Genomic DNA, 19,169 nt, shown 5'->3' with positions numbered 1-19,169 from the left:
TGTTCTTGAAATTTAATCTGTACTTGACATATATGTCAAGTACAGCCTATATGTGACTTCCCTGAATTTCTAATGAGCTGCTTCAGATTCTTAGTTTAGGTCATTTAATCCGAAGTTCAAGTTACTGTCAGGTGAGACCACCCTGTTCTTTTAATAGCACTTGCCATGCAATCTAGAATACTGACTAGCTCTAGCACCAACTCCCTTCCCTCATTCTCTCATTCCACTCAGAGAATATTCCAGACACTCTATGAGAATTTGACAGGCCAAGGAAGATTGTACTTGGGGAACTTTTAGCAAGAAAGGAAGAAACAATGACCCTAAGGAAACTCTGGCTGGTGATCTAGCAGCATAGATTACTGGAGACCTAGCAGCCTCCATGTTTCTCTGGGAATGTTATCTCACTCTATTAAAAGAGACTTTGTCAAGTCACAGTTCTTAAAACCAAAATCAAAAAGAAAAAGTGTGTCTAGACCAAGGCTAAGTGCATATGGGTATGTGTGTATGTGTATGTATGTGAGTTTATCAGCCAAAAATGAGGTTTCAATCTTGACTCCGCTTTTTGTTTGCTGTGACCCTAAGTAAGGCATTTTCTCCTCCTTTGGGCCTCAATTTTGTCATTCTTTAAATTAAGAAGTTGTACCAAATGGCGCATTCAATTTTTTGACCCATTTGGTAATATGATCCATCCTATCTCAGAATCCCTTCTCAGAATAATGCTTATAAATGCCCAAAATAAAAAATATATGAGATGACAAAGAAAACTAATCATATTGAAATACTATTATCAAAATATTTTTTAAAAACAAGTTTATGGACACACACACATACCCTCTCCCCTCTCACCCCCCTGCCAGGGGGGTAGTAAGCCCTAGAATAGATTATCTCTAAAGTTCCCTCAAGCTTTGATTTTCTTTGTCCATGTGCCAATATCATGAATGTGAACACAACATAGGAGACATATGTACTTTTATCTGGTTACATTTGTGAATTCCTGCTCCTTTGTCTCTGTGAAAAATTGTTCCCTGATGTAGAGACATGTAGTTATCACAAAAAATGTGTACTGTAAAAAGAGGACATTTTTTTAAATTCACTAAATAGCCATGAATCAAAGTAGGATTTATGAAATCTCTCCATTTGCTATTCCAAAGGTCAGAAGCCAGGATAATTATTCATAACCAAAGAAAGGAGGGAGGGGATCAGAGAAGATAAAATGGTTAATTTTGATTACATAAAATCATAAAGGTTTTGCACAAACAAAGCCAACACACTTGAAACTAGAAAGGCCAGAATTAGAACAATTAACTGGGGAAAACATTTATAGTAAGTTTCTTTGATAAAGATCTTCAAAATATATAAGGAACCGATTCAAATTTATAAGAATAATAGTCATCCCCTGACTGGCAAATGGTCAAAGGATATGAACAATTGATTCTCAGAGTAAATAATTTTTGTTAATAGTCATGGAAAAAAAAACGTTCCAAATCACTAATAATTAAAGAACTGCAAACTAAAGAAACTCTGGGATTTTACCTCACATTCATAAAATTGGCAGATAACAAAAATAGGAAAGTAACAAATGTTAAAGGGGCTATGAGAAAAGATTATTGGAAGAGTTGTGAAACTGTCCAATCATAACTGAAAAACAATTTGGAACCACAGTTATGTCCAAAAAGTCAATGAATTTTATATTCTCTTTTGACCCAGTGGTACTTCTAGGCTTACTGATCATGGAGAACAAAATAAAAGGGAAAGGATTTTTATGTGCAAAAACATTTATATAAAGTGTTTATAATGGCAAAAAACTAAAAACTCAGGAGATGCTCTTCAATTGAGGAATGATTGAACAGATTAATTTCTGTGTCATGAGAAATGAATAAATGTATGGAAAGATTTGTATTAACTGTTACAGAATGTAATGAAAATGTATATAACTATAACTATAAACAACTTTGAAAGACTTAAGAACTCTGAAAAATATAGAAAATTATCAATAATTCCAGATTATCAATGACAACCATGCTACCTACCTACTTACTATCAAAGAAATGGTCTCAAAATTCAGAGTGACACATTTATTTTTGGACATGGTTAGTACAAGGTTATCATGTATATGCTACTTGGGTTTTATTTTTCTATTTTTTTCAGTGAGAAGGGGAGAAGCTGTGAGGAAGGGAAAAAAAGTTGTTAATTGGTGAAAAAAACTTAAAATGACATGAAAAATATTAATAAAAATGTTTTAAAGACACGAATTAATCCTCTCAACCAGATGATAAGGTACATGTGGTTCACTTTTAAGATATCCCTTCCATAGTAACTAAGTAAAGTAATCCTTGTTATAGGATATGGCTGTTTCATGATTTCCAGGGGGCAAGTTTGCCACTGTGGCAGCAAAGCCCAGAACCAGTCTGGGATCTCTGACCTCTTTTTAATTTGCCTTGTCCTGTGGAAACCTGAAGCACAGGAGACATTCACTTCACTTTCCATCAATGTTGTCCAGTCTTCTCTCTTCCTAAGACAAAGAAAATGTATACCTACCAAACATATTCTTAGAATAAAGCCCTTTCAGGCTATTGGGTTACCCCATGCATCCTAGAAATGTAGAAAACACCACATTCCTGTCTTCTTCCCTTCCATGTTCTCATGTCAGCCACCTAAGAGGTAAGAGATTCAGGGAGAAAGGCCCTACAAATTCCCATATTTTAAATTTAGGATTATCTTTTTTATTAAAGCTTTTTATTTTCAAAATATATACATGGATAATTTTTCAACATTGATCCTTGCAAAACCTTGTGTTCCAATTTTTTCCCTCCTTCCCCCCACTCTTTTCCCTAGAGGGCAAGTAATCCAATATATGTTCAACATGTTAAAATATATGTTAAATCCAATATATGTATACATATTTATACAGTTATCTTGCTGCACAAGAAAAATCAGATCAAAAAGGGAAAAAAATGAGTAAGAAAACAAAATGCAAGCAAACAACAACAACAAAAAGAGTGAAAAGGCTATGTTGTGATCCACACTCAGTTCCCACAGTCCTCTCTTTGGTTGTAAATGGCTCTCTTCATCACAAGATCATTAGAACTGGCTTTAATTATTTCATTATTGGAAAGAGGCACATCCATCAGAATTGGTCATTGAATAATCTTGTTGTTGCTATGTACAATGATCTCCTAGTTCTACTCATTTCATTTAGCATCAGTTCATGTATAAACTTAGGATTCTTAACAATTTTGTGCCTCTGAAATTCTGGAGAAACTTATGGACCTCTTTTCAGAATTTCTTTAAATAGGTCAAATTAAATATATATGGGATTATAAACCAATTATGTTGAAATACAGATGTCAAGATGGTTTAAGTTATGTATATAGATCCCAGTTTACTTATCAGTGGCAGCTGTAGCAAAAATGCATACCTAAATCACAATAAACAATCCTGCACCACAAATTATAATACCAAATAATTTGTTAATTTTGATACTTTTATTCTATGTAAGTTGTTACAACAGGCTAATGTTTCAGAAGCAAATAAATTAGATGTCTATAGAACAAAAAGTTGGGTGTTTACCCAACTGTAAATGTTTATATCTGATTCAAAAAAATCACAATAAATGCAAAACAAGGAGAATTATCTGAGGCATGAAATATCTTTGTGTGAAAAGCATTGATTCTCATTGTAGGAGATGTGCCCAATCAAGTCAATGAGAGCAAAAAAACATATTCAGATCCCACCTGTGATACTTACTACTTATGTGACCATGGGCAAGTCTCATTCTTAGCTAATTCAATTATACAATGGGCTTAATAATATCTATAATATCCATCTTACAATATTATTATCAGTTTCAAATTAAATCATCTGCATAGAACTTTATAAATTGTAAAGCACAATATAAATGTGATAAATTAATCATTATCACCTAGAGGCCACTTAAACTTTTGGGACTTCTCTAGTTTCTTCAACTGTAAAATGAAGAGACTTCTAAGGTCTCTTTCAGTTCTAAACAATAATATAATATAATATATAATCTGACCAAGCTCAATCCACACATGGAAGAAATGGAGTAGCCTGCTGCCAGAAAGTCATAGAGCTGAGAAAGAGAACTGCCCTGCTCCCCAATTTGGAGAATGATCAGACATTCTATAACTATTTCTAGTCTGTTACCACATATGGACAAAGTGCTAGTTGGCTTCAGAGCCAGAAGTAAAGTGCATTCAAAGGGTACTGATCAATAGAAGTGAGTCCCTTGCTTTGTTCTGGTTCCTTCCTGCCTAGTTGCTGATCAGATGACAGAGACAATGATAAAAAGGACCTCAAGCCCTTCTCTTCAAAGACATCTTTTCTTTATCTCAGCATCTGTTTTTTTCCCCTCTATTCAGAGAAGAAGACTGGAAATAGCTATGACTTAGGATGCTGCAAAAGATAAAAAGAGCAAGCTACCAAGGTCTGATAGCTGAAATCCATGCCAGGATTTGCTGGAAGCCAGATGGTGAAGACCAATCAGCCCAGCAACTTGATGGATTTAGTCATCCTGAATTTGGAAGTAACTTGGTGATGTGAATGCCATGTTGAAAAAGGAATTAAGATTGAACCCACTCTTCTTAGGGACAAACAGAAGAATGTGCCCCCAAGCACTAGAAGGATATTTTTGTACTTCTATTCTTGCTATAACTTGAAAGTAAATATCCTTTTGTAAAAGTAAATTCATCACCAAATTTCAAGCTATATTACAAAATAATAATGATTAAAGCAATCTGGTACTGAATGATAAATAGAATGGTTGATTAATGGAATAGATTAGATATAAAATATATGGAAGTGAATGACCACAGTAATCTAGTATTTAATAAACAAAAAAATTCAAGCTTTGGGGGCAAGAAATCACTATTCAATAAAAACTTCTGGGAAAACTAGAAAGCAATCTGGCAGAAAATAAGTACAAATATCTCACATCATAAACAGCAAGATAAGTTCAAGATGAGTACATGATTTAGACCAGGGGTCATCAAACTATGGCCCATGGGCCAGATGCAGCAGCTGAGGACGTTTATCCACCTCACCCAAGCTATGAAGTTTCTTTGTTTAAAGGCCCACAAAAGAAAGTTTTTGTTTTTACTAATAGTCCAGCCCTCCAACAGTCTGAGGGACAGTGAACTGGCCCCCTATTTAAAAAGTTTGAGGACCCCTGAGACACTGTCAACAGAATTTTGAATGCAGTCCAAACTAGACCAGTCTCTAACCCTGGCAATGGCCAGAGGTGAACATAGCAGGCTAGATGCAGGTATATCAAGACACAAAGTAGTGATGTAATTTATTTCAGAATGTGGAAAACTATTTCCAAGCAAGGAAGCCTACCCTGTCTCCTGAGAAGAAGGGCTTAACATGTTGGGGTAAGGTAAAGTAGAATGAACTATGACATAATCTTGATACAGCTCTTATTATTGGCATTTCTTGAGAAAATATAGGCTTAGATCTCGTGGGAACAGTCATTGATTGTCTCAGGTCTTGGGGGTTGTGATTTCTATGCTAGGTATAGAACTAGAGTTTTGTGATAGGAACGTGAGTGCAGTACCTGGCAATTACAAGAAACAGGGATTGTGAACCTGTGATAGATGGCCTGGGAAATGGAGGAAGGGAGCTAAATCCTTCAGGGAACATTTGGCACTGGTCAAAACAATGCACTTTGCCATAGGTGAGGTTGTCCAGAGTGCAAAGGATTATTATTATGCCAAATTCAGGTCATAGCCTATTTGCTGCATCTTAGGTCTGGGAAAAAGAATGTCTCTAAAATATTTTGACAACATAAAAGATGATATAAGCAAATTGGGGAATTATGGAAAATTAACTTGTCAAATCTATGGATAAAGAAAGATTTTTATGACCATGCAAGAAAGAGAAGATCACAGGAAATAAAATGTGTAATTTGGATATCAAATTTAAAAGGTTCTTTACAAAAAAAAAAATGAAGCCAAAAGTAGGAGAAAAGCAAAAAACTTAGAGTGGAGGAGGGAGGAATTTACAGCAAATTTCATTAATAAAGCTCTCATTTGTTAAATCTATAGGAAATTGAGCCAGATTTATTTAAAAAAAAAAAAAGAACCATTTTCCAATTGATAAATGGTCAAAAGATATGAATAGGCAGTTTTCATAATAAATCAAACTTATCGATATTCATATAAAATGTTCTAAATCACTAATAATTAGAAAAATACAAATTAAAAGAACTATGGGGTACCACCTCACACCTATCAGCTTGGATAAAATTACAGAAAAGAAAAATGATAAATGCTGGAGGGATATAGAAAAATGGGTACCTCGATGCATTGGTAAAGTTATAAATTGGTCCAATTATTCTGGGTTTTTTTTTAACTAATTAATTTTTTTATTATTAGATCTTTTTATTTACAAAACATATACATGAGTAATTTTTTCAACATTGACCCTTGCAAAACCTTCTGTTCCAAAATTTCCCCTCCAATATGTATACATATTTATACAATTATCTTGCTGCACAAGAAAAATTGGATCTAGAAAGAAAAAAAAACTGAGAAGGAAAACAAAAATGCAAGCAAACAATAACAAAAAAGAGTGAAAATGCTCTGTTGTGGTCCACACTCAGTTCCCATAGTACTCTCTCTGAGTGTAGATCGCTCTCTTCTTCTCTGGACAATTGGAACTGGTTTGAATAAACTCATTGTTGAAGAGTGCCATGTCCATCAGAATTGATCATCGTATAGTTTTGTTGTGGCTATATATAATGATCTGTCTCTTTTTAAAAAAATTTTTTCCATTTTATTATTGTAGTCATTGTATACATTATTTTTCTTTATTTGACATACTTCATTTTACATTGGTTTTTCTTTTTATTTACAAAATATATGCATAGGTAATTTTTCAGTGCTGACCCTTGCAAAACTTTCTGTTCCAAATTTTCCCTTCCTTACTTCCACCCAGTTATCTTGCTGCATAAGAAAAATCAGTTCTAGAAAGAAAGAAAAAACCTGAAAAGGAAAATAAAAATGCAAGCAAATAACAACAAAAAGAGTGAAAATGCTATGCTGTGGTCCACATTCAGTACCCACAGGCTTTTCCCTGGGTATAGATGACTCTCTTCATCATTGAACAATTGGAACTAGTCTGAATCAATTTATTGTTGAAGAGAGCCATATCCATCAGAATTGAGTATCATATAGTCTAGTTGTCATGTACAATCATCTCCTGGTTCTGCTTGTTTCACTTAGCATCAGTTCATGTTAGTCTCTCCAAGACTCTGAAATCATCCTGTTGGTCATTTCTTATATAACAATAATATTCCATAATATTTGTATATAATAACTTATTCAGCCATTCTCCAATTGATGGACATCCACTCAGTTTCCAGTTTCTAACCACTACAGAAAGGGGTGCCACAAACATTTTTGCATATGTGGGTCCTTTTCCCTCCTTTAATATCTCTTTGGGATATAAGCCCAGGAGTAGCACTGCTGGATCAAAGGGTATGCACAATTTGATAACTTTTTGAGCATAGTTCCAAACTGCTCTCCAGAATGGTTGGATTTGTTCACAACTCCACCAATAATGTATCAGTGTCCCAGTTTTCCCATATCAACTCCAACATTCATCATCATTTTTTCCTGTCATCTTAGCCAATCTGACAGATGTGTAGTGGTATCTCAGAGTTGTCTTAATTTGCATTTCTCTGATCAATAATGATTTGGAGCACCTTTTCATATGACTAGAAATAGTTTCAATTTCTTCATCTGAAAATTGTCTGTTCATATCCTTTGACTGTTTATCAGCCCAATTCTAATTTTTAAGAAATTATTTTCATCAATCAGCTTTTGTAACTCTTTTTCCATTTGGCCAATTGTGGTTTTGTAAAGTGTTATTTTCATCAGTGTTCTTGTTTCTCTATTATCAAGCTCTTAATTATCTTTTCATAATTTTCTTCTTTGCTTTCATTTCTTTAATTTATTCTCTACCACTCTTAACTGATTTTGAAATTTTTTTTTAGGTCTTCAAGGAATTTTTGTTGGGATTGTTTCCAATTGACAATTTTTTTTCTTTGAGCTTTGAGCTGTTTTGACTTCATTTGAAGCCAAAATATTTTGTCTTCTTCTAAATTTAGGTATTGATCTTCCCTGTCATCATAGTAGATTTTGTATGTTTATGATCAAGACCTATTATTGGCTCTAACACTCCAGAATTCTTTTTGAAGTGTTATTTTAAAGTTGTTTGGAGAATAATGTTGGGAGAACTTACCTGAATCTCTACTCTGTCATCATCATACTTTGCTTTTAAAGAGAAAATCTGAGATGAAACCACATTGTGGCTCTCATAGTATGTCTTTAATGAGTTCTTTATTACCCATTACTATGGCATAACTGATACAGTAGATTATTGGATCTGAAGTCAGGAAGAACTGAGTTCAATCATTGCTTCTGGTTCTTATAGTAGTATAATAATGAGCATACCATTATAAATAGGGAAATACATATAGAACAATGACATTTTAATATATAATGAATTACTTGTTCTCTAGGGAGAGGGGAAAGAAGGAGGGAGAAAAATTTGGAATACAAGATTTTGCAAGGGTGAATGTTGAAAACTATCTTTGCATGTATTTCAAAAATAAAAAGCTATTATAAAAAAAAACAATGAAGAAACCACAAAAACTATGTAATCTGGATTTCCTGGAAATACCCAGGTTGCCTAGGATCGAGGTACCCTGAGAGGTCTTTGGATCATGTTCAGAGTGCCTAACATGGAGGTCTTTGCTCCCTATCATATGAGTGGAAGGAACCTTCTCTAACTGGCTGCCTTTCAAAATAAAACTGGCAAGACTGAACATGATGCTCTTTTTTCCTGCTTTGCTCTTTTGATCTATTATCATCTGTTACATCTAGAGGGTTAAGATCCCAATTCACTCACAGCAGGATGCCACAAATTAAACCAATAAATGGGAAGGACTTTCTCACTGTTTCTCTCTGTCTCTGTCTCTGTCTGTCTCTGTCTCTGTCTCTCTCTTTCATCTTGGCTTGGAGAAATAGGTCTAATGGTGTTTGCTCTCCTCAGTGGAAGTGATCCATGAAACTATAGAATACAAGCCATGGCAACGCTGGAATAAGGCTTGCAGGTACAATGCTGGTACAAATTGGTGACTCATATCAGTATGTTACCAGGATGTCATTTTGGATATCTATCATATTATCACCCTGAGAAGTCAGGGTGCCTGGGACAAGAGCCCAAGGGAAGATTTGGATTTGGATTTGGAAGTGGGCTGCTAATCTATAGAACCAAGCTAAGGTATCAACCTAAGGTATCCTTTCCCCTGTCCAGAGGTGGTACAGGGAAAAAGTAGTATGGCCTCCCTGTTTTGGAGGAGTAAGTTTGCATATTTGTGACTACACCTTTCAAAGCAATTTTTTGTTATTTTGTTGATTAATCATGTCTGATTCTGTGATCTCATTTGGGGTTTTCTTGGCAAAGATACTGAACTGGTTTGCCAATTCCTTCTCCTTATTTTACAGATGAGGAAACTGAGGGCAAACAGGATTAAGTGATTTGTCCAGGAAAACACAGCTAGTAAGTATCTGAAGCCAGATTTGAACTTAGGAATTGGAATCCTGATCCTAGGTCTGGCACTCTATTCACAGCACCATCAGTTTTCCCTTCTGAAGTAAGTAATTCTGTGTAAAAGTTTTGATAACTATTAAAATATGACTAAAATATTTGGTTCATAGGACAGCTCCCCTACAAATGCGGGAGGTAGAAAGAGGGGGAAGGGCTGAAGCCTTTTGCAAAGAGCCTAGACACTTTAATCAATCCTCTTAAGGATAATAAAAAATAAAAACCCTGGGAGGGAAAAGCTGAAATGGACTTTAGTCAAGAGTGTGAATTGTGTTATACCTGACTCAGGGGGTTGTTATGAAGTTCAAATGGGAAAATCCATGTACAGTTCTTTACATAGTTTAAAGCAATACATGAATCAGTATGTTTTGGTACGACAAATTCAAATCCTCATAATTAGTAATGTTAAAAAAAAAGATTCTTGTGTATATTCAGAACCTCCAAAGCCAACAAGATGAAAATTTCATCTTACTCTGAGATACTACAATCTCTACACTTGCTTTCTTATTCTATAAAAGATTTAGAACCGGAACAAATCCCCAAACTACAATAAAAAGCTCAACATATTCTTGAAAATTCAACAAATAAACATATCACAGTAGGCTAGAAAATGTTAGAACTTAATGAAGGTGTATGAAGACATGACCTGACAGGTAGAATTATACACCAGAATCTGACCATCTTTTGTGAATTGGGAGATGTCAAATCCTCATACTACAAACACAAACTTCAAAATATTCTGGAGAATACAACCAATAAATTGTACTGGAAGATGACCATCACAAACAGAAATGCTTCCCATAAATGCTCAAACATTGATAACATTGATCCAATTTTTTTTGTCACTATACAAACTACTCATATTCTCCAAGCTATGGGAGAATAAATAACTTTCAGAATATAGAGTCCTATTAAATAAAATCAAAATAATGTACAAGTTATATGTATGTGTGTATATATCATTTTTATCATCCTGTTTGTTATTGGAGTTGTGCTTGAGGATGCTTTCAGAGAGTTTATAGAAGATATTCTAATGATTTTACTCTATTATCAAAAAAAATTATTTATTCATCTTAGCAATCATCTACAGAACATTTCAAAGAACAACAGCAGAACAGTAATCTGTCCCAGGATCATCTCTATCTTTCTTCTTTAAAAAGAAGAACAATCAAAACATAAAAATTCTATCCAAGGTGATTGCTTGATAAAAGAGTCTAGCTCTCAAATACCTACTCCAGCAATAAATAAATAATAGTACCAGTCAAATAATAATCAAGAAACCAAATGAGAAATTACAGTAAATTGCTTTATTCACTCCAGAACTTCAGGGGGTAGGGAAGGGTGAAATGAGAAATTCCCCCAAGCACCAGATAAATGATTCCATTAGTAAAGCCAGTAACTATATTAGTACAGATAAAGAAGTGGTAGCCTCCCAGGATGACTAGATATGTACCAGAGACAGGTATAGCCTACAAGGATCCAGATATCAAGTTAGCAAAAGAGAACTCTCTTAGACATCCCAGGGTGCTTCAGAGATTAGCAACAATCAGTCTGGATGGGGGAGCACTCAGACCAAAACAGATCAGGCCCAGTGGTTCTGAAAACCCTAATTGTTCTGTCCTGAGTCACCATAGAGGATCCTGAAGACCTGATGTTCAGAGATCTGAATTTTAAATATCCTGGGGAGCCTAATACTGGCAGGTGGAAGACAACAAAAGAATTTGGGTGTGCCAAGACTAAACTGAGCAGGGCTGATCATATCAGGCAAAAACATATCAGAGAGAAATGCCTGACCCTGGCACAAAGTTTTAACTCAAAAGTAAGGTTTTACACTGACTACAATAAAGAATTATTATAAATCAAGAAATGCTCAAAAATCCACTCTAGAAGAAAAGAATTAACTCCATAATAACTGTAAGCAGTGTTTCAAAGAGGAAAAAAAAAGATTTTCACAAATAGTACAGAGATACTTAGAAACGATAAATAAAGAAATAAACAATAAAATATAAGTCACAGACTTAAGAACTATAAGAATAAGGAACATAATGATAAATGTGGAAATGTGTTTAGAAGACCTGCACATGTTAACTTATATTGGATTGCTTGTTGTCTGGTGGGGAGGAAGGGAGAGCAAAAAATCTGGAACACAAGATTTTTAATGTATTTTGAAAAATAAAAAAGCTATTATTATAAAAAAGAACATAGAACAGAAAGTGGTAAACTGTATACAAGTAACAGACTCCTTGAAAATGAGAATAAATCAATGATTCCATGAGACAAAAAAGTATCAAAAGATCAAAAAATGGACAAAAATGCAAGTAATATGTTATCAAAAACAAATTAAGTGGAAAATAGGAAATCAAGGAGAAATAAGACAAGAATCATCCTCCTTCCTGAAAAACATAATTTTAAAAAAAGGCTGAAGATTTCAAGAAATCATAAATGAAAACTGCCAAAATCTAATTAAAATTAGATGGTAAAGATAGCATGTATATGCTAAAAAGAACTTCAAAAGGAAAAATCTCAGAATACCATAATCAAATTTCAGAGCTCCCACAGCAAAGAAAAACTATTACAAACATCCATAAAGATAGTCAGGATCACATAAGATAAGATTTTTTGGCAACTTTTATTATAAACAAGAGATATTAAAATATAACATTCTAAAAAGTAAAATATAGGGGTTATCACCAAGAATAATATTCTAAAAGATGAAAATAATTTATAGGATGAAAAATTGAGTCTTTAATGGACTTTCAAGAATTCCTGATGAAAAGACTAAAACTAAGTTTCAAGATAAATATAGAAACATTTGAGTAACTGGAATGAGTTATATAATATTGTAGTGCTAATATTCTAATGGAAAGGAAACAAATGTCTTCTCAGAACAATAATGACATCAAAGAGTATTGAAGGAAATTAATAAAAATAGAGAAGCTGGGAATAGACTTGTTCATGTCTAAAAGTTTTAAGAGAAGAGGGAAAAAGGAGGATAAAAAGTAGACACTACTGTGCAAAAAAAGAGGAGGAAGTATAATTTACTATTTTTCATAATAAGGTTGTATGTATAAATTTGGAGGAAGAAATAAGAAAAGTGGCCATCAGATGAATTTCACTCTTATGTAAACTAAAAAAGGGAAGTTAAACACAGAGAGAGGTAAGAGAAGGAGAAAGAGACCGAGTCAGAGAAAAAGAGAAGAGAGTATATGTTTATTTTAGAAATAAGTCAAACCACATAGGGAAACAGATAAGGAAAGAAGAGGAAGGGTTAAGAAGGAGAATAAGGGGGGGGGGGAGTTGGAATGGTCACAAATAAAACAAATTCCCTAATTCTAAAGGGTTGTTAAAACATAAAAAAAAAGAAAAGAACTGTAAGCTAAGGGGGTATCTGTCAACTTGGGGTGTGCCTGAATAAAGTATAGTATATAAATACAATAGAACATTATTATGTTAATAAGAAATTAAAAAGAAAGTTGATTTTCAGAAAATCCAAGAAAGTAGAAACTCATGCACATTGAAGTAAATATAATCAGAACAATTTATGACAAAAATACATTGTTAAAAAATAACAAAAAAAACTTCACAATTCTGATCAAAGCAATAACCATTCATATCTTCAGAGGCCCCTCTTCCTTCAGATGTGTTGGACTTAAGGTACAGAAGGAGATACATATTTTTGAAGTATGCAAATGATTGAACACTGTGGATTTATTTTGCTTGTCTTTGTTTATTGGTTATAAATACTAGAGTTTTATTTCTATTTTTAAGTGGGAAAGAGAGAAGCAAGAGATGGGGGTAATAACAGTAATAAAAAAAAGGAAAAGAAAAAGATGAAAGACAAAGGAGGAGAGCCATTAAAATATTTTTAAAAACTACACAATGGGGAATAGAACAAAGTTTACAATAAAGCATAAACAAGACAATTTTCAAAGTACTATGTTTTATACTTTTTTAAAGCAAATAATATGGAATACTGTTTCATATCCAATTTATGTATATTACTTTGTATAGGGAAATGTTCATTTTTTAATATTTTAGATTCCAAATAAAAATCATATTAAAAAAGAACAAAATGATGGTGATAATGATGATGATGATGATAGTATAATTAACATTTACATAATTAATCTATCCAAATATTGGTCATCATTTGGTCCTCCCCCCAAGAAAAAATCCAAGTGACTCTGTTTTAATGAACTAGCTGGATGTTTTAATGTAGAATAAATGCAAATTCAAACCACGCTCAGCAATTTAAACGTAATGAGGTAACTGATCAATGAGGGTCCAATTCTTAAAGCATGCACAATATTCTCTGTCTGCTGCAAATCCACATGGAAGTCTGATGAGCCTGCTTCTAGAAATGTGTGATAATAGGGTCCTTTCCCTCTCTACCTAAGAGCACATACAAATATTTTCTCTCTCCTGTTGGCTTACTGTGATTTAAAAAGCCTTTTAATTGTCTGCTGACCCAGAATGGAATGTGCATTTTAAAAAAGGCTTGTAGGGAGCGAAGAACACTCTATTCCTGTTGACTTTTGCATGGGGGAAGGAATGCTCTCCCCACGACTGTGAGGGAGGTAACAAACAGTGACAGACATCCCTTGCAGCTGTCTTTTCTCCTACCCACACCATCATGAGACTATGATGCATAGTATCTTTTTCTCCTGTCCTTGATATGTCTATTCTTTCATGATCTTAAATGAATGAGTATCAGAGAAGGATATGTTCAAAAGATCCTAGGAGCCACCAAGGGTCCAATGGCTGGAGTTTCTTGCAGAGTATGCCAGTAACCATAGCAACCAATCCCAATGAGTAGTTATTCCTGAAACAAGCACCCCACCCTAGTAATGGCTCAACCTGAAAGCCAACATCATACCTTACAAGTAAAAGAGATATTTTTCCATCGGCTGAGTCCCACTTGGTGGCAGAAATGTCTGTCACACTATGAAAGACTTGGTTCTTCCCAGTGGCTCAGTTATTCAAAGTAATCCCAATGGATTTTGGACAGAAAATACCATTTGTATCCATAAAAAGAACTATGGAGATTGAATGTAAATCAAGATATGCTGTGTTCACTTCTTTTTTCTGTTTTTTTTCCTCCCATGGTTTCTCCCTTTTGTTGTGATTTTTGTCTCCCAACATGATTCATAAAGCAATGTGCATTAAAAATAAATTATTTTTTTAAAAAGAAATGTCTATAGCATGAATTTAAGTTTGAGCCCACTTTCCCCAGGGATAGTGGTCGTAAAGAAGAATATGCTCTCCTTTTGGGAGATTTGTTGTATTTCTGTTCATACTGTATCATCTTGATAAATATCCTTCAGTAAAGGCAAGTTGACATGAAATAATTGATAATCAGGAGAGATCATCTCACAATTGATATTGGTGAGTTATTAACTCATTGATTATCCTTGGGGAGGGGGGAAATAAACTGCTTGGAAACATAAGCATTAGTACCAAGGAGACACAAGAAATCCCTCAAGGTCATTCCTAAAACATGCTAGGCTGAATGGGGGTTGGAAGAGAGAAAATAAAGTCTGACTTACATGCTTGTAGAGTTTTCTAAATTATGGAGATTATCCGGGCCCTTTCCTTCTCTTTATCCCTCTTGCTATCATTTTGCAGGTAGATATGAAAATTTTTTGCCCATAACAGGGGCCATATGGCATTGTAGAAATCTGGGTTCAAATCTTGGACTCAGTGATATATATATAAAATCTTAGACAAGTCAGAACTTCTCAGAGTCTCAATTTCCTCAACTGTAATATGGGGATATTGGTATCACCATGACAACTTATAATTTATAATTATTGTCATGTGGAGTACCCATTTTATAGATTATTTATTATAGAAATATATTCCTCTTAAAGCCCTTCACATACTTGGGCTATTGATTGCTGTAAATTCAATGGATAAAAACCCAAAGAACACCAAATTGTCAAAGCTGACATCTTCTAGTACATTCCCCTCACTTTATAGAGATGGATACTGAGATAAAATAAATTATTCCAAAGTCACACCATTAGTGGCAGAGCTACTATAAATCCCAATATCCCAATATATAAATCCCAATCTTCTGACTTCCAGTGAATATTCTTTGTATTGATTTTCTTTGACATGACCAAAAAAAAAAGGTTTGAGGTGGATAAACCATATGAGAAAGAAACAGAGGTGACCATCCATAGGGTCCTAGATTTAGAGTTAGAAAAGAAAAGGACCTAGTTATACAAAAATATTTATAACATCTCTTTTAATGATGGCAAAGAATTGAAAATTGAGGGAATATCCATCAAGAGAGGAATGGTTATATATGATTGTGATGGAATACTATTGTGCAGTAAGAAATGATAAATAGGATACTCTCAGAAAAACTTGGAAAGACTTACATGAAGTGGTGCAGAATGAAATGAGCAGAACTAGGAGAACATTGTATACAGCAACAGCAATATTGTATGATGATCAACTACAAATGATTTAACTATTTTCAGCAACAGACATGTTTGGACCATCAGTTGCTGTAAGTTCAAGGGATAAAAACCCAAAGAATTCCAAATAGGAAGGACTTATGATGAAAATTGTTATCCATTTCTAGAAAAAGAACAGATTGAGTCTGAATGCAGATCAAAGCATATTTTTCTTTATTTTTCTTGGGGTTTTTTCGGTGTTTTCTTTTAAAGCATGACCAACATGGAAATATGTTTTGCATGACCGCACATGTATAATTCATATCAAACTACTTGTCTTAATGAGAGAGAAGGAAAGAGAAAAATTTGGAACTCGAAAAAAAAACTTTAAACAAATATTTAAAATGTTTACAAGTAATTGAAGAAAAATAAAACACTAAAAATTTTTAAAGAGTTAAAAGGGATCTTAGAGGTTATCTAGCCCAATCTCTTTATTTGACAAATTAGAAAACTGAGACCAAGAGATATGAAGTGATCTGTACAGTTAGCAAATGGCAGGACTACGATTAAATTTTCATCCACTGGCTCTAAAGCCCAGAATTCTTTCATCTTTGCCTCTCTTATAATGCTTCCTAAAACTTGAGGCAAATGATTCCTTAACTAGCTATTAAGTAAATCAAGTGATGACTTGACTAAAACATCTTGTCAAATGGATCAGTCTGAAAAGTGGTATCAAATTGCCTCCAAAATTCAGAAGACTGGACTTTGATGGTCCCTTAAAGTTCCTTCTAGCTGAGATCATGGGGTTTGATGATTCCGACTGAGTGAGCTTTAAAGCCCACTCCAACTCTAAAACCATGATTTTCATGACAGAATGACTGGACATGTCCACATAGCGTGAATGTACTTTTCAAGACGCCTAATGTTAAAACCAATCATTTACATTGAAACCAGAAGGGGGAGCGCATGAGCTCTCCAACACTCCTAGATGACTGGTTAGTCTGAATTATTCCTCTGAGTGGAGAGACATTCATCTCTAGGGCAGTTCTCCCTCCCTCCATCCAGAGGTGGGAGGGGGAATGTGAAAGAAAAAAGCATCCAGGATTGAAGAGTCCTTGAGAATTTAGATTTACTTCTTTATTAATAGGTGAGAAAAGAAATCAGGAAAAGGGAGTTTTTTAAGGAACCATCAAAACCAACTGTGAGGAGTTCAACAAGAAATATCAGGGCTCTTGCTGGGTGGTGATGGGGGAAAATGGCCTCACTGCTTCTGTAGTTTAGATTATCCCCCAGGCTTCAATAGAGGGAACATCATTCAGGCTTTTGCCCTGAGGCTGGAAGATTGATAAATTCTTGAAGCTTGATTTCAGCCAGGTTTTCTTCTACTGAAGAACTATTTGTTGATACCAATAAATTATTCCCTTTCAGAAACTGGCTGAGACCCTGGCTCCAGTTTTTCCCTCCAGCTGGGTGCCCCACTGATTAATGGCCTCATGTCAAAATCTCCACCACCATACCACCACTTCCTCTGGTCTGTTCTCAATCTTTTAATTTACTCCTGGGACAGAACAGGAGCACCTGCTGGTTTATGGGAAAGTGTGACACTTTGGGAAACTTAGTCCTAGGCCATTCTAAATACCTTTATTTCCCCCATCTGTAAAATAGAGGGATTCGCCTCTAGGAAGCACCTTTCCTTAGGTGAATTATTTTCAAGTAACAATAATAACAGCTCCCTGATGGTCTATAATAGTTTTGCTCATAAAGGCATTCCACAACAACTCTGTGAAAGAAGGAAAGGGCAGAACTCCCCATTTTATAGATGAATAAGCTGTGTCTCAGAAGGTTTAAGTGGTTGTTCTAAGCCTCAGAAAGCAAATTAGAGACAGTGCTATATAGTCTCCTCATTTGCCAGGCTAAGATTTTTGCTTTTTTATCCTCTCCAAAAAATGCCGAGAATCAATGTAAGTTCAAGGTCTTATAATTATTTATTGTGGCTCTTTATAAGCATTATCTACTCTTTAAACTGCATTTTTTCACCTTATGTGCACCTCCCCCCACACCAAGATATACCAAGCTCACCCTGTATATGCCCCAGCCTCACACATCCTCTCCAGGGCTTGATAAGCATCTGTTGCCATAGTTACCTGGGCCTGTGGCTCACACCGGATGGGTTTCCTCCACTGGCAGCAGAAATAGTCCTAGTTGGCTAAGCAGAGCTCACTCCTAAAATGCAATCAGGTCGACACATATGCACAGACATGCTGTGAGACAAAAACAGACGCATGCATGCAACACAGACATTTCAATACACAAAAAAATTTGTACACATGCATTTGTACAGTCATGCAGGCAGGAAACATGCATTCATTCAGCCACATTCATATGTAATACATTCTTTAGCTTATGCACAGAGCTGTATAAAGAGATTCACATAATCCTAGGGGCCATGCTATACTGCTGAAGAAATTCAGAGCTCCCTATAAAGCATCCAAGGATCTGCACTTAGGAGTGAGCAAAAACAATATAATTCAAATGGGGGTTTTCTAAGGCCCAAGCTGGTGACAGAAACAAGTGCTCAATAGGGACCCTTGTCTGACAGAGAGCCTCCCAATTTTTACCAAGAATGATCTCAACAATAACCCCAATATTATAGCCCTTTCCAATCCTCAGCTATATTATTCATCCTCACAACAGATGGAGGCTACTGGGATTTAATGACATACCCAAATCTTGCCAGCTCCAAGAGCTAGTATGATTATAACCACTCATAATATAGATATTCTCAAAGTCTTTGTTTTGTTCAATCATTGCCAAAGTGTTCAACTATTCATGACCCTATTTGGGGGTTTCTTTGCAGAGATAATCGAGTGGTTTGCCATTTCCTACTGCAGCTCATTTTACGCAAAAGGAAACTGATGTTTGTTTGCTTGGCTTTTTTTTCCTTGGTTTTTTTTTTCCTTTTTGATCTGATTTTTCTTGCCCAGCATGACAAATACGAAAATATGTTTATAAAAATTGCACGTGTTGATCCTATGTTAGATTACAAACTGTCTTAGGGAGAGGGAAGGAAGAAAAAATTGGAACAAAAAGATCTGCAAAGGTGCAAAGATTAAAAAAAAGATAAACAAGATG

The sequence above is a fragment of the Antechinus flavipes genome, chromosome 4, assembly GCF_016432865.1.
Source record: "Antechinus flavipes isolate AdamAnt ecotype Samford, QLD, Australia chromosome 4, AdamAnt_v2, whole genome shotgun sequence".
NCBI lineage: Eukaryota > Metazoa > Chordata > Mammalia > Dasyuromorphia > Dasyuridae > Antechinus > Antechinus flavipes.
This window is presented reverse-complemented; position numbering follows the sequence as displayed.